Source organism: Osmia lignaria, chromosome 9 (genome assembly GCF_051020975.1).
Source record: "Osmia lignaria lignaria isolate PbOS001 chromosome 9, iyOsmLign1, whole genome shotgun sequence".
NCBI lineage: Eukaryota > Metazoa > Arthropoda > Insecta > Hymenoptera > Megachilidae > Osmia > Osmia lignaria.
The window spans coordinates 11622308-11635537 of NC_135040.1; the positions used below are offsets into that span (position 1 = coordinate 11622308).

At 35.5% G+C, this 13230-nt stretch overlaps 1 protein-coding gene across 5 annotated transcripts in view; it reads left to right on the forward strand.

Moving 5' to 3' along the window:
- The window catches only part of Nmdar2 (glutamate ionotropic receptor NMDA type subunit 2), a 179111-nt gene that overhangs the window by 13581 nt on the left and 152300 nt on the right, over positions 1-13230 (forward strand). For 4 of the 5 annotated variants that reach the window (XM_034328851.2, XM_034328879.2, XM_034328870.2 and 1 more), the window contains exons 2-3: positions 10662-10749; positions 11137-11408. The gene's annotated coding sequence lies outside the window, so the exon portion shown is untranslated. Of the gene's footprint in view, positions 1-10661; positions 10750-10985; positions 11409-13230 lie in introns of those variants that run through there. The other variant, XM_076690283.1, reaches the window with a different exon arrangement.

Sequence of the window (13230 nt, forward strand, 5' to 3'; positions counted from 1 at the left end):
TTTGCGTTTCATGCATCTCTGTAATAAAAAAGCATTTGATTATTTGTAGTTTCTTTCTCATTAATAAGAAAGCTTCATTTTTAATACGTTTCAGTTACTGAAATGAAAAGACGTCAAAGGGATACTTAATTTATTCACAAATAGAAGGGCTGTTTTTAAAACCAATTTGCTGGAACAGATAAAATGTAAATGGCTTATAATATTAATTCTGTAGTTGCTTTTTGTAATTAAGTTTCAAAAGAATCTGTGGGAATTTCTGTGCACTTCAGAAGAATGTAAAACACTAGAAATGAATGATAATTAAAAAAGATAAATCATTTTAAATGCAATGGCATTGTTTATACTTATTTTTAAAAAGGTACATATATGTATTTTATACTTGTTCGATGTTCTACAAATACATAGAAATTTCTATCTACATAGAATATTTCTATCGTCGGTCCATTAATAACTAATAACAGAAAGTCTATTGCTGTGATCGAGTTAAAGTATTTGCAAAATCGACGAAAGGCAGAGCTCGTGGAAGTGCTCGTTATCGCGGATAAGTCTCTGAGAGAAAAATGGAGCGTGGATGGAAATGATCTCCTCTGTTTCACGTTAACGACTCTTCCATTCTCATTTTTCTACGTCACGACGCGACGCCGGCGTCGTCGACGTCCTCGGGCTTGTTCTCGTTATGAAATATGCGGCAGCATTGCGAGCACACAGTCACCGCAAAAAGAGCAGAAACCCGATACAATGTCCCGGCACGTTAATCCTTGGAGATTCCTTTCGCGAATTTCCCGCTTCGTTTCGACCATTTTCGAATTTTCATTCCAGTATCTCGTATTTCTTCAACAGTAATTGTATGCTCGTATTTTTGCTTAGCCATTTTGTCCTATTTGGAGCATATTCTATAAATTTGTATGATATAATATAAACGCAGATTTTATAATTTTTTAATTTATTTTGATTCTATTATTACTACGTTAATTAAATTGAAAGATTATTGAGAATAAAATTAATTTTTGATTAATTTATATTTATGAATGCATTCGAATTGCATAAATATACGCAGTCTGTCGATTATCTCAAATCCTGTTTGAATAATGAAAAAGCTTGAGTGGAGTATCAAAAAGTGGATACGCAGCAGTTTTCCTGTTTTTAATAAAATCCGAACCGCTCGTTCCGTTTTCTACATATACATGCATACAAGAATTTACCGTGTGCAATAATCTCGATGCAAGAACGTAGCTCTATTTGATAGCCCGCGGCTACTTCGTTATGTGTCGTTTTTATCGCAAACGTCAGCTGTGTCGTTTATCAGAAAATCGTGGAAATCGTCGCGGAACGGATAATTGGACAAATATTTCTCTGCGATTGGCATTATTACTTTGAAGATCGATACAAGATTTGTTCGTAGGCAATGGGGTGTCGATAAATATCGTACAAGGGATGCAATAATTTTTCTTAGAAAGGTATTAAAGTCGTAACTATTTCTAAGTTACCACCAAGTTCATTTATTTTCAAATTAATATATCTATAAATTATTAATCAAGATAAGAAGTTACTCCAGTCCCAACTTAATTTTTTTCTTTCTTTTTCTGGGCTGTTCCTCTAAATCACATTGGTCTCGTTTCCTGCGAAAGTTTCTCTTACTATTATGTTTGAGGAAATTCCTTATAATCTTAAGTCGCATAGCAAGTGTCCGGAAATTTTGTTCCCGCTTCTAGCAGATCGACAAACGAGGCCCGAGTAAAGGCGTTATTTGAATAATGCCTTTGTGCTAGCGTCAGTAAGCGTTCCTCAAAGGGTGAACTATTTCGTTACGACGTTGCTGAATTCTTTGCTTAGCTTCAATTTGACAGTTCATCTCTAACACGAAGTAACCGTGTCGTCTTAAGTTATTTTCATCGACAAAGCCCGGTACTTGCCATCCTCTAAACGTTTGCCCCAATTTTCGTTCGAAAGGGATGCTGTGTCTACCTATTCCGGTGCTTTCTTTTCGATACAAGATGTTTTATGTAATTGGGTCAAGCTGGTTCCTTAAAATAGTTAAAGATAGGTAGAAAATGTGTCATAAGATAAAATTAATTGATGATTAATGATGCATATTATAGAATGCAAGTTGATGCACTTCTGTGCATTGCAATTGCACCTTTCCTTTCTTTTTAACCGACTTCGAAAAAGGAGGAGGTTACTCAATTCGATCAGTATTTTTTTTCCTTTAAAGGAACATTAAACGCTAGAATTTTCAATTTCTATCTACGTTCGTTCAGCTTCCTTTACTTTAAAGTTTCTTTACAAACATCCCTCTATTTTTACAAACGAAGACGATATCCTCGAGCCAACGTCTACGTTTCTTTGCCGTCCTTTCTCACTTATTTTACTCCTGGGAAAACTGCTGGTTTCCGTTGCACGCCTATTTCTCTGTTATTTTCATTTCAATAGTTCCATAGAGAACGGTTGATCAAAAATTTAGCGTTGTTAAAGCAGACCATCGAGATAGTGCCAGCAGTTGGTGAAATCCAACAATCGTTGTTGGGTCTCGAGATATTGTTTTCGTTTAATCGATAGGAAACAACCGCGAATTCTACTTATTTTTTCGTTTTCAGAGCAGGAAAACGTACACTATTTTGTTCGTTTTTTTTCTATCCCCACCTTTCGTAGAACGATTTCGTTTAGCTTCTCCCTTAAAAACCTTCTATTCGTGGCAGAACGGTCGTTAAACTACTTTCAAGAGCAATTAATTAACAGCAAGAAGGCGTTTCTTTTTCTTTACGTTCAACCACCGTGCTCTTACGCGAACACACAGGCTGATAGGAATCGTTTCCACCAATCGTAACCCCTGGCAATTACTGTCGTACGTTTAATGAAAATTACCGATAGCGATCAATTATTGCAGACGAGATACCAGGATCGTATCCATTAGAAATGTTCCGACATGATCGCCGCTTGTAATCATCCCTTAGTCTGATCAATACTCGAGGTATACCGGAAGTCGTGGTAGAGTGAAAATGAATTGACAAAATGAGCTGAATGTATTTTATGCGTAAGCTATTAGAAATACATATCTGTTAAAGAGAATTTCATTCATTTACGAAAATAAGTAATGTAATTGTGGTATAAGTCCAGAAATTTCTTGGAAAGGAAATTATTAAATAACTTCAAAGATAATAATTCCTCTTCTTCCATCTTCAATTTCCAACAGATCTCCCCATTGTCAATTTTCTGCACACCCAGCATTTCCTGTCTTCGCGCTTCAATATCCACTTATTGTTAGTCGAATGATAGCCAATTTGTTTTGTATCACCAGTGATGTGTGATGTTATCAAAAACACGTGGTACATTTGTAAAAAAATTAATTTTCTTTAACAAAAATTTATAATTGAAGTTTTTAAATTCACTATGATAATTTAGGTCACTGTTTCACGTTAGATTTAGTCAAAATCGTGACAACGAAACTTTTATTCGAATTATATTATTATTGTTAACTTCGTTCCAGAGTATCTTTATATCTCTACATAAACGTTTAAGGAAATAAACATAATTTCCGGTTAAACAGAGTTAATCTGAAAGTTGGACTCCAACATCTCGATCAAATCGTTTCGACACTAATATCCAGGGATAGTTTCCATTTTAAGGAGTGTTGTTTCGCGTTTAACCGGTTGTTACGGCCATCTCGGTTATTCCGTAGTCATTAGCCTGATACAAGACCACAAACCGGGGGCTGGAAGAAGGGATCGCGACGGATTATTAAGTTCAACCAGGATATCCGGCGATTCATCTGTTTTCCCGGCGTGTCTTTAAGGAGATCACAATTCGTAATCCCCTCTCGACACGTCCAAAATACGCGGTTGCTACAATGTTTGTTACGTTGCTTTGTGAAGTCACGTTCGACTATTAGAAGCGTTAGTGGAAGATTCGAAAGAGATGTGAAATGAAAGATAATTATTAGCTAACAAAAAAATTGTCCAATGATTCTAAGAGATGAATATTATACTTCAACCCTAAATTTTCATTTCTGCATCGAAATTCTCATCATCTTATCAGATATTTGAAGGCTGATATTTAACCCTTTCGTTATCCTTTACTTATTTAAAAGAAAATAATATCTTTTCAATTCAAGTATTTCCAGCAAAAGTTAGGAAAACGCTTTTGAAACGATTTTTATTATTCAACATTTCCCACAGAAATGTATCGACAAACTTGAAATACACGTTCCTCTAGCGGGTCGTGGAAGTTTTGTAGGGTGTTACGGATTCAGGGTGCATCCTTTTTTTTTCTTCTTCTTCCAATACAATTTGGAATAGATTAAAAGTTTCTGTGGACGAAGTCGTGCATACAGTCTCCTTTATTACGGGAAAAACTCGCGGTATCGCGTAGTTTGATAAGAATCTTTTCCGCTCTTTTCAAACCATTTTTCTTGTTTGTCTTTCGGATGCTTCCTGTTATTCTGCTCGAGGAATCCCGCGAGGTTTGAGCGAAATGTAATGTCTTGGAAACTTGTTACGAGTTGCAAGCAATTACACTCTCCAACAAATTTTAACTTCCTCTTTTTGTCATTGTAACACTTGCTAGGTGTTTCTGATAGAATTTTCTACGCTGAAGAGCCTCTCAAGTACCGTTTTTCTCCATCGTTTTCAATTTTCAAGAAAATTTTTATTAAACAAGAAAAAGTATATCTTCTTCATTTCCCATGTGGGGAGTTAATTTTTTCTTTCACACGCTTTGATATTAATTTTTTGGAATACAAAATATTCAATGGATGTTACAAAACAAAATACGCATTGAATAATGTTCCATGGCTTTGGAACCACTTCTGATATTCTGGAAATGAGAAATTAATTAAGACAGCGAAAGAAATGAATACAGAAGATGAAATGAATAAATAAAGGTAAACGAGTGCAGCTTCTTGAATAATTGAAAAACGTGCAAACTTTTACGAGTTGATTTCTAGGATGAGGGAAGACAAAACGCTGATTTAAAGGAAATCGCTTAAAGTTTTCCTACCGTTGAAACACCATAGCGTTCGCTTCTGGAATTCTATAAATTCTCATTACTGGTTCTATCAATTGTGCGCCAGAGGATTAATTAAATTTCGCACTATTTTATCTTGAATAGCCTGCATTTACAATCTACCCTGTAGATCTATCAATGCTAAATTGTCTATGTCTCTTTAATTAATAAACCGTGGATCGCGATATAACTAACGTCCACGGGACACAGCTGGTCTTCCGCGGTGGCGCGCAATTTCAACTCGAGTCATCGAACGATGATCGATCCCGTCAGTCAATTTCAGTCGAACGAGCCAGCAATAACTAGCCCCGCAGAGCTGTCAATGTAGAAGCAGCGAAGATGGAAACGTCCCTGTCGCTGGTAAGCTTATTGACGGCGATTGCCAACATCAAGCAACGCTGTTCGAGTATTCCTATTATAATTGACGCTTTTGATCCCCATGTGACGGCTCTCCTCTGTTCATAGATTCACTACATCCAGAGCACAGATAACGCCGTTTCCGTTTCACAGCTGCCACAACAAGGCTTGCTTCTGTAAACGGCTTGCTCTTCACCGCGCCGCCAGGGAGTTGATCCAAATCCGTTATTTGTGACTTACAGTTAGTTTCACCACCGTCCAGGGTGCTAATCATTCCCTCCGTTGGACCTTGCGTCCCTCCTAGATTCGATCGTTACGAGTTCCTCAGCATAATTAACCCTTTCGTTACGAGCATGCTAATCGTAAATCGATCGTCGTAGATGAATGTATCATTTTGATACGGCACTGCTTTCATCATAGTTTCAACCATCTGCGACTTGTTAGTATAAACTTTCAAGCATCTCGTCCAGATTTTAATGAGCATGTTATTAACGGTGCATGTTATTAAGAATTTTCTTGTAGGTGCACTCGTGGTATCAGAGAGAAATAGTCGTTAGTTTTCTGTTAATCGACACTCAAAAAGAACTCTCAGTAGGTGTATTTAGTAGTATTACAGTAGATAAATTTCATCTTCATCATAAATTAGTTGGCGAAGTTTAATTACTTCAGGCCACTTAATATCGTTATTCGCACCTTTCGCTTATAAACCTTACGTACACCGATCTCTACTTTGGTTTACTTTTGCAAGTTATATTAGTTAATTGTATTACATAGAGTTCTGCAACAATTGTTGGTAGTGGAATATATTATGCGAAATTTCTTTATTCACAGCAGTGTAAATAATTTTCCATAATTATTAAAATACTTTGCGGTAACTTTAAACAGCTTTTTAATTTTATAAAAGTACGGGAAAGTGGTGAATAAGAAGCTAAGAGTACTTGAGTTTCTTTTTTCCATAAGAGCAGCAAGGTGTTAGATGAGGGTTGAAATCTTATTACGATTAACCCTTCGCAAGGTTAGTGCTATAGGAACGAGCGCGTTTTAATATTAAATGCAGATTTCAATTTTCAAGCTGGTCCGTTATTAAAAATCACTTAACCGTTCCACCATAGAAGATCTTTAATCGCCCCTTTGAATTTTAAAACAAAATAGCATATGAAATTTTAATGAATTAACAAAATGCAAAAAGGTTATTAAAGAACTTTTTTCATCTTTCAACATTTTTTTTAATTATCATTAATAAATTACTATTTTCTTAAAAATCACTATTGACCTGGAAAAAATACTGTTCATAATAGGAATAATTTGCATTTCTTTAATTTCAATCAAATTACATAATTCAAAATTATCCAACGATCTAATGATTCTCTGCTGAAACTTCCGACGTGAAACTTAAAGTGCAAAATAGAATTTCTCGTAAAACAAGAATATTATTTATAATAAAACTGACGAGGTATCTTTCGAATGTCAAATTTTCGCCAACCTTTTGCTCCTTCATTCCTCTGGTTTATTGAAGCATTCAGTCAAAATTGTTCAGACGGAAATGTATCAGACATTTTATTGTTTCTAAAAATGTTTCACACCTCGATAATTTTTAATTCCTGATAACTCCATATACATATTTATGATTGACGTATATTATAAAAACACAGGGTGAATTTATCTGGGAAAATTTTTTATTTAATTTTCAATTAATTGTTTGATCAAAAAATTGAGAATATCAACTGGGATATCGCAAGTGCAGGAATTAGAGAGTATGCATCGACAGTCGACAATAATGCCGCATTGTTGATCGATGATTCCATGAAGCCAGTTGTGTGTAGCACGAGATATTCGTGAGGCATCTCGCATTAGGTACATACACGGTACCATATGACGCTTCTACTCGCATTACAAGCATACATCATGAAGGTATCAGCACGTAAACATCGTCTTTTCGTGTATAGTAGTCTTTAACTCCTTTGACTAAAACTAATCTATCCGTTACCTAACGCGGTACATAATAATTAATTGTACGCACGTCAGGGTAAAATAACTAAAATAACTTAAAATAAGATAAGAATGAAGTAGCTATACTTAATATTTGATATTAATAGAATATTACTTATTAACAAGCTCCGGTAGTCTATAATGCTTATCAGGAACACAGTTTTAATGAAATGAGGAAAGTTTAATGAGTACAGCACAACCCCAATTTCTTTTTATAATTAAGCATCACGAATATTTCTAATTTCACGATCTTAATATTTCTTCGTAATTTTATGACATTTGATATAATTCCAAATTCAATGCGGCATTAAACGTGTAATTAAAGATCATCGAAGCAAGTAAATATTCTACTATTTCTGAACAGGAGATTAAAATTCAAGATGAACATTTATAAAATTATATTAAAACTTCGCTTATAAGATGGTAGGATGTGCAACTTCGACAATGGTTTTTAGTCGAACTCGATAACCCATTTAGTTGCCGAGATATCGGACTTTAAAGTGAGCTACTTAAGGGCGCAGGAATCAATGAATGAATGCTGGGATTCCAGGAAATGTTCTGACCTAGATTTTTTCCCTGGAAATGCGTATGTAGCGATAGTAATAGTAAAAAATATGATGACTTACCGTCTGTCACTGTCTGCACGTCGTGAAAGGGTTTTAGAAGGTAGGTCAGTGGTGCTAGAAAGAGAAATACGATTATGCAAGTGAGAAAGGAATACTCCACCCCTCGAAATTATGATACTGATTTTAAAGAAATTCCCGATAACGGAATGTCTTATTTTAAAGAAGAAGATTTTCTATTTTTAATAATGACAACAGTTTTGTAATGCAATCATTTTCTTTGCATTATGGATGGTTATTTGACAAACTCAGAATGATTCAGAATACCATTTTTTCATTTTTCAATTTAATCATTCCATTTCATATTTTGCATAAATCCTTTAATTATGTATTTAGCTATCTTGAATTTTTCTAAATGTTGCGTTTCTCCATTTTTTAATTTAAGCTTTTCATTTAATATTTTGCATAAATACTTCAATTATGTATTTAGTTATCTTGAATTTGTCTAAACGTTACATTTCAGCCTTTTTTTTTTGAAGTCCCTTTTCAAACCATTCATTACAATTTTATTGGAACCACCATTAATTAAGGTGCAAGACACAAGTAAATGTCTTTATATATTTTTTCAATTGTACGATAGGATCTTTTGCTCCACCATTTCTTGTACTTCCTAATGAATGATCATCAGTTTCTATCTGGTATCTAGTTTCTTTCTCCTCGTTTCCTGTCACGTTCCATAAAAAGCTGTGTTATTGTGCCGTGCGATCACGTGTGAAAAGATGAAACGTCTACGCCACAATAGACACGAGCCCTACTGGTGAAATATAGCCGCGTGTGCTCCTAAAGGCGCTTTGCACCATTCCGACAAAGATGAAAAGAAATTGCATTTCCTGCCTCAGGGAAAAAGTGTACGATCTGATCTGTGTAAAATTTCATAATGACGGTAATAGACATCATATAATGGTATGAAATATTAGAAAGTTTGCGCAAATAATCTAAATTCTCAATTTCCATTTAAACAAATCTGCTAATGCAATAATTGGAAATTCATCACTTTCAAATTTATCAAACATAGAAATCCTAATAATTTATTAGATAGGATGAATCATAAGAGTATTTGGAGATTTCAGTGATTTAATAAACTAATAAATTCACATCAATTTCAAGAAGAATCTTAAATGCTTTAGAATTTAATATTCCCAGATTTCTGTAAAAGAGATGACATCTTTTCGATTCCAACAGGTATTCCAAGATTTAAAAGCACTAAAACAGACTGAAATTCCTGGGATTCTCGACGGTCTGTTACACCTTCTGAACCCCGCAGATCTTTGCCCTTACCATAGATCTTTTCAAAGTTTCCAAGTTCTGCAAAACTTGAGTGCTATCAAAATTGTCAATGTTCTACCCAGCAAGTTTATGGTCGTCCGTATTGTGTCTCTTGGGTGTTTCATCGACCATGAGAAGTGCAACACCTGGTTGTACGTGTTTCGAATACAATAGATTCTCATTTTAAATAGCGTAGAATCACCTTATTTGATCTCCAAAAGATCTCACGTTTTAATCCTTGAACAGTGGAGTCTGGGTTAATCGTGACTCAAATATTAACTTAAAGTTAAATGTATAAATTTTAAGCGAAAGGATTTCATTTATTGGAGCAATAATTTTTAAAGGAACAGGGTACAAATTATTATAGAAAATGAAAATAATGTGAAATACAAAATTACATTAAAATTGTGGCTCTCTTCATGGTCCGTTATCTGAGAGTTAATCTAGCAAACACAGAATAGCAAATATTCAGAGAAATCTTAAAAATGTCACGCATGTACGTCAGTGCCAGAAGAATAAAATAAACCGTATTCAAGTTTCTCCCAGGTTTTGCTGTTCTTTAAAGCGCAAAGCTTTGAAGGAACTTACTTATTCCACGAAGTAGGTCTCCGAACGTAGTTCGAATCTTAATGTATAAGTTAAGATTCTTCGTCAGTTTCCAGCCGCAGAACCACCATTGGACATGAAAATGTTTAAACGAAGATTACCATTGCTTACCTTGTAAACATTGTTATTTGCACGAAACTTATTGTTCTACCTCTTTTCCAACTCTTCCTTGCAGAAGTGAATTTAATTTCAATCATCTTGCATTATGAATATTCCAAATATTTATTAATAAATAACGAGCTACTCGGTTAGAAGATCAGAACACTTGGATCCTCCTACTAGGAACGAGATAGGTGATAGTGATAAACGTTTACGAGGGTGGTCCAGGGTTATTCACACCAATTTCAGGCGGCATTTTTCTGATAGGATGGTCTTCGTGAGAGGAATAGCGTCGTTGGCGGACAAGCTTTATCTTTGCATTGCTTTCCGTGCACGCCGGAAGCACACTCCTGTCTTTGAACGGATTTGAACGCCCGCAGAAATCTCTGCGTGTCGAGAATCACGGTAGGAATGGATCCCTTCTGTTAACTATATTTTATTCTTCTATAGCCTCAAGTTAAAGTTCTTCCGCTTACCAAGCAATGATGACGTGATTTTTATACATTGGTGGGGGAGGAGTTTAGGAGTCAGGAGGTTTTACGTGGTCTAATAAGGGTTATCATGAAATATCTGAGTATTTAGGCTATGCAATTCACCACCTTTATTTATATACTTCGTTGAGCTTTGTTAAAATTCCCTGAGAATTTTCTTAAATATTCTACAAGTCATTGAAACTCATTCTGAGATGTTTTATTAATAGAAATTCATTTTTGTCTGTTTTAGCAACATTCAAATTAGAAGAAACTGAATAAGAAGATAAATAATGCGTTGAGATATAGATGCTTCTTCAAGTTTATTTTAATTTCAATTGGTAAGTACAAACTGATCTACTGTACAGGATTCAGAAACTCGGATAATATGTATATAAATTTTCAAATCGTTATATCAACACCGAAGCATGCTTGTTTTGGAGGTCGTGATGATCCCAATAATCCGATTAAGGATTATCCAAATCGTAGATGTTCGTTCGCAGAAGCTCGTTTCAAGTCGTGTTAATTCGGCCTATCTGAGAAATCCGCCGTTGCTTCAGTCGAATTTCGGCGCAGCGCGAGTAAGCTACGTTACTTACTCGCTCCGCGATCAGTGTGAACTTCTGTCTCTCATTAATCTCGGTTCGAAGGCAATTACGACATCTACGGCTTGGAACAAGATATTTATCGCGTCTTCCCTTCGATTTTGTATCGTTACCTTTATCTAGTGTGTGTGCGTACGTGGAAGGAAGAAAAGAGAAGAATCGACGAGATGGATAGGACGGCGTCCACCTGACTAGAACCATTTTACGCGAGGAAGCGTGTTTCCTAGCAGGAAACGAGCCACTGCTCTGTGACAAATGTTGATAACGAACAACCGGAGGTGTCGCCTTTCGAAGGATCAGTCTGATATCGAGGCAATTATCAAAGGTCTTCCTCGCCTTTTCGAACAAATGGCTCGCCCTGGAATCCCTGGCTCCCTTTCTTTTATGATAATAAGGTAAGATCGTTATCAATGATTTAAGCATCGATAAATTATATCAAATCGTGGACTGGCTGTTGAAAATTTCATCAGATGATAATTTTTTACTTTTGCTAAATTTCATGCAGCTTTGCAATAGTTTGTTATTTTTATTATACGTAGAATGCTTTGTTGTAGCTGCTATTAGGATTTTAGTGGCTCGTCAAAGGGAAACGATACAGCCTTGATATAAACATGCAAAATATTTTCCTTCTCGAGTTTGCACGATCGCGCACCGCGTGAGAAGATACCAAAATCTCGTCGCTGTTTCACTATTTTTGCAAAACACAAGCGATCCAGAGGGAAATTAATGTTGCTCGAGTAGAAGAGCATTTCCCGTGACATCGACAACACGTGAATAAAAGATTACAAATATCGGCTCGATTTACCCTCTGACGACGTTAATATTCCTTCCAGAGGATGGTTACATTTTATATAGAAAGTTTCCGTCGGTATTATTTATTTATTCTTGAATAATTTTATTTATTAGCGTATAGTTTATTTCAATAGAGTTATTGTCCTTAGAAATTCATTTAATCAAATTTTTCTCCTCTGCTCCACTTTCCCACGGATGGAATTAGAAGTTTCTCTATTTTATCTGCATTAAAATTATCAGTAAAAATATACTAACTGCAGAGAAACTCTCTTTAGAAAACGCAACTGCATTCGTATATGAACTTTTACCGCGCATGTTTAACGGTTCTCTGGAGGAATCTGTAAACCAAACTCCAGGTATAATAATTCATATCTAAAAAGAACTTATATCTAACTCCATATCCAATCACATTTACATATTTTAACACCTTACGAACTATCATCGCGTTATCTTTTATGCAAGAAACTCCGTTTAATCGAACATATAATATGTTCGTTATCCGCAAGAGTTAGAAGGTCGATGGTTAAGCTAAAATATTTATCACCGGGTAGTTGTAGGATTTCCAGGTCATCGTGATTCGAGTTCCGATTCGAACTCGAACACATTGTTTCCGGGCGAATGTTAAAACGTCAATTTGTTACTGTACCATTTTTTTTTTTATGCTTTTGATTCTACAACTTTTTGAAATGTACATATTTTGTATAGGAACAGGGCTACTCGATACTTGTGTATTAGAATCACAGACTTTTGGGTAGATTTTAGTCAATTTATTTGAATCACAACTTAGATAAAATTATTTTCAAATTAGTTATTTAGAAATACTTTTTTCCTGGGGAAGTCTGATTTGTCGGTGAGTCTGCAATATTCATGTTAGATTCTGCGGGATAAATTGTAGTGTTTCTCCGGAACATGAAAATATGATGAAGAAAGAGAGCATATGGAGTGTAAGAATAAGGAGGGTAACTTTGCACCAAGGGCACTATGAATAAGAACTATCTTTCCTGCTAAGATGACACTCGGAGAAGAATATCTTTTGTTGTTTTCCCCGCGTACTCTCCACAATTTTCTTTGCATTTCCGGCCAGACGACCGTATTGTGTGGCGAGTTTACCGAAACATTTCTCTCGCTATACTTTTATAAGAAGCTTACGGTTATGTTTTATGCTTAAGAGGCGCACTATCATTTCTTTTGTCCGTGTTTGAGGTTTATATTACGGTTTCCTAAAGAGGAAAATTACACGATATTAATGGTTCATTTTAATGCTTGCTAAAGTTCGGGATATTCGTGTACGGTGCGGTGTGTGCCACGTTTCTCACGGTTTCCTTGAATCGTAATCAACGGTAATGAAGAACGATCCGAAAAAAAAAAATAGATAGAAACGTTGCTGGATTGCGAGGATGAACGATAGGGAAATCCAGGATTTCC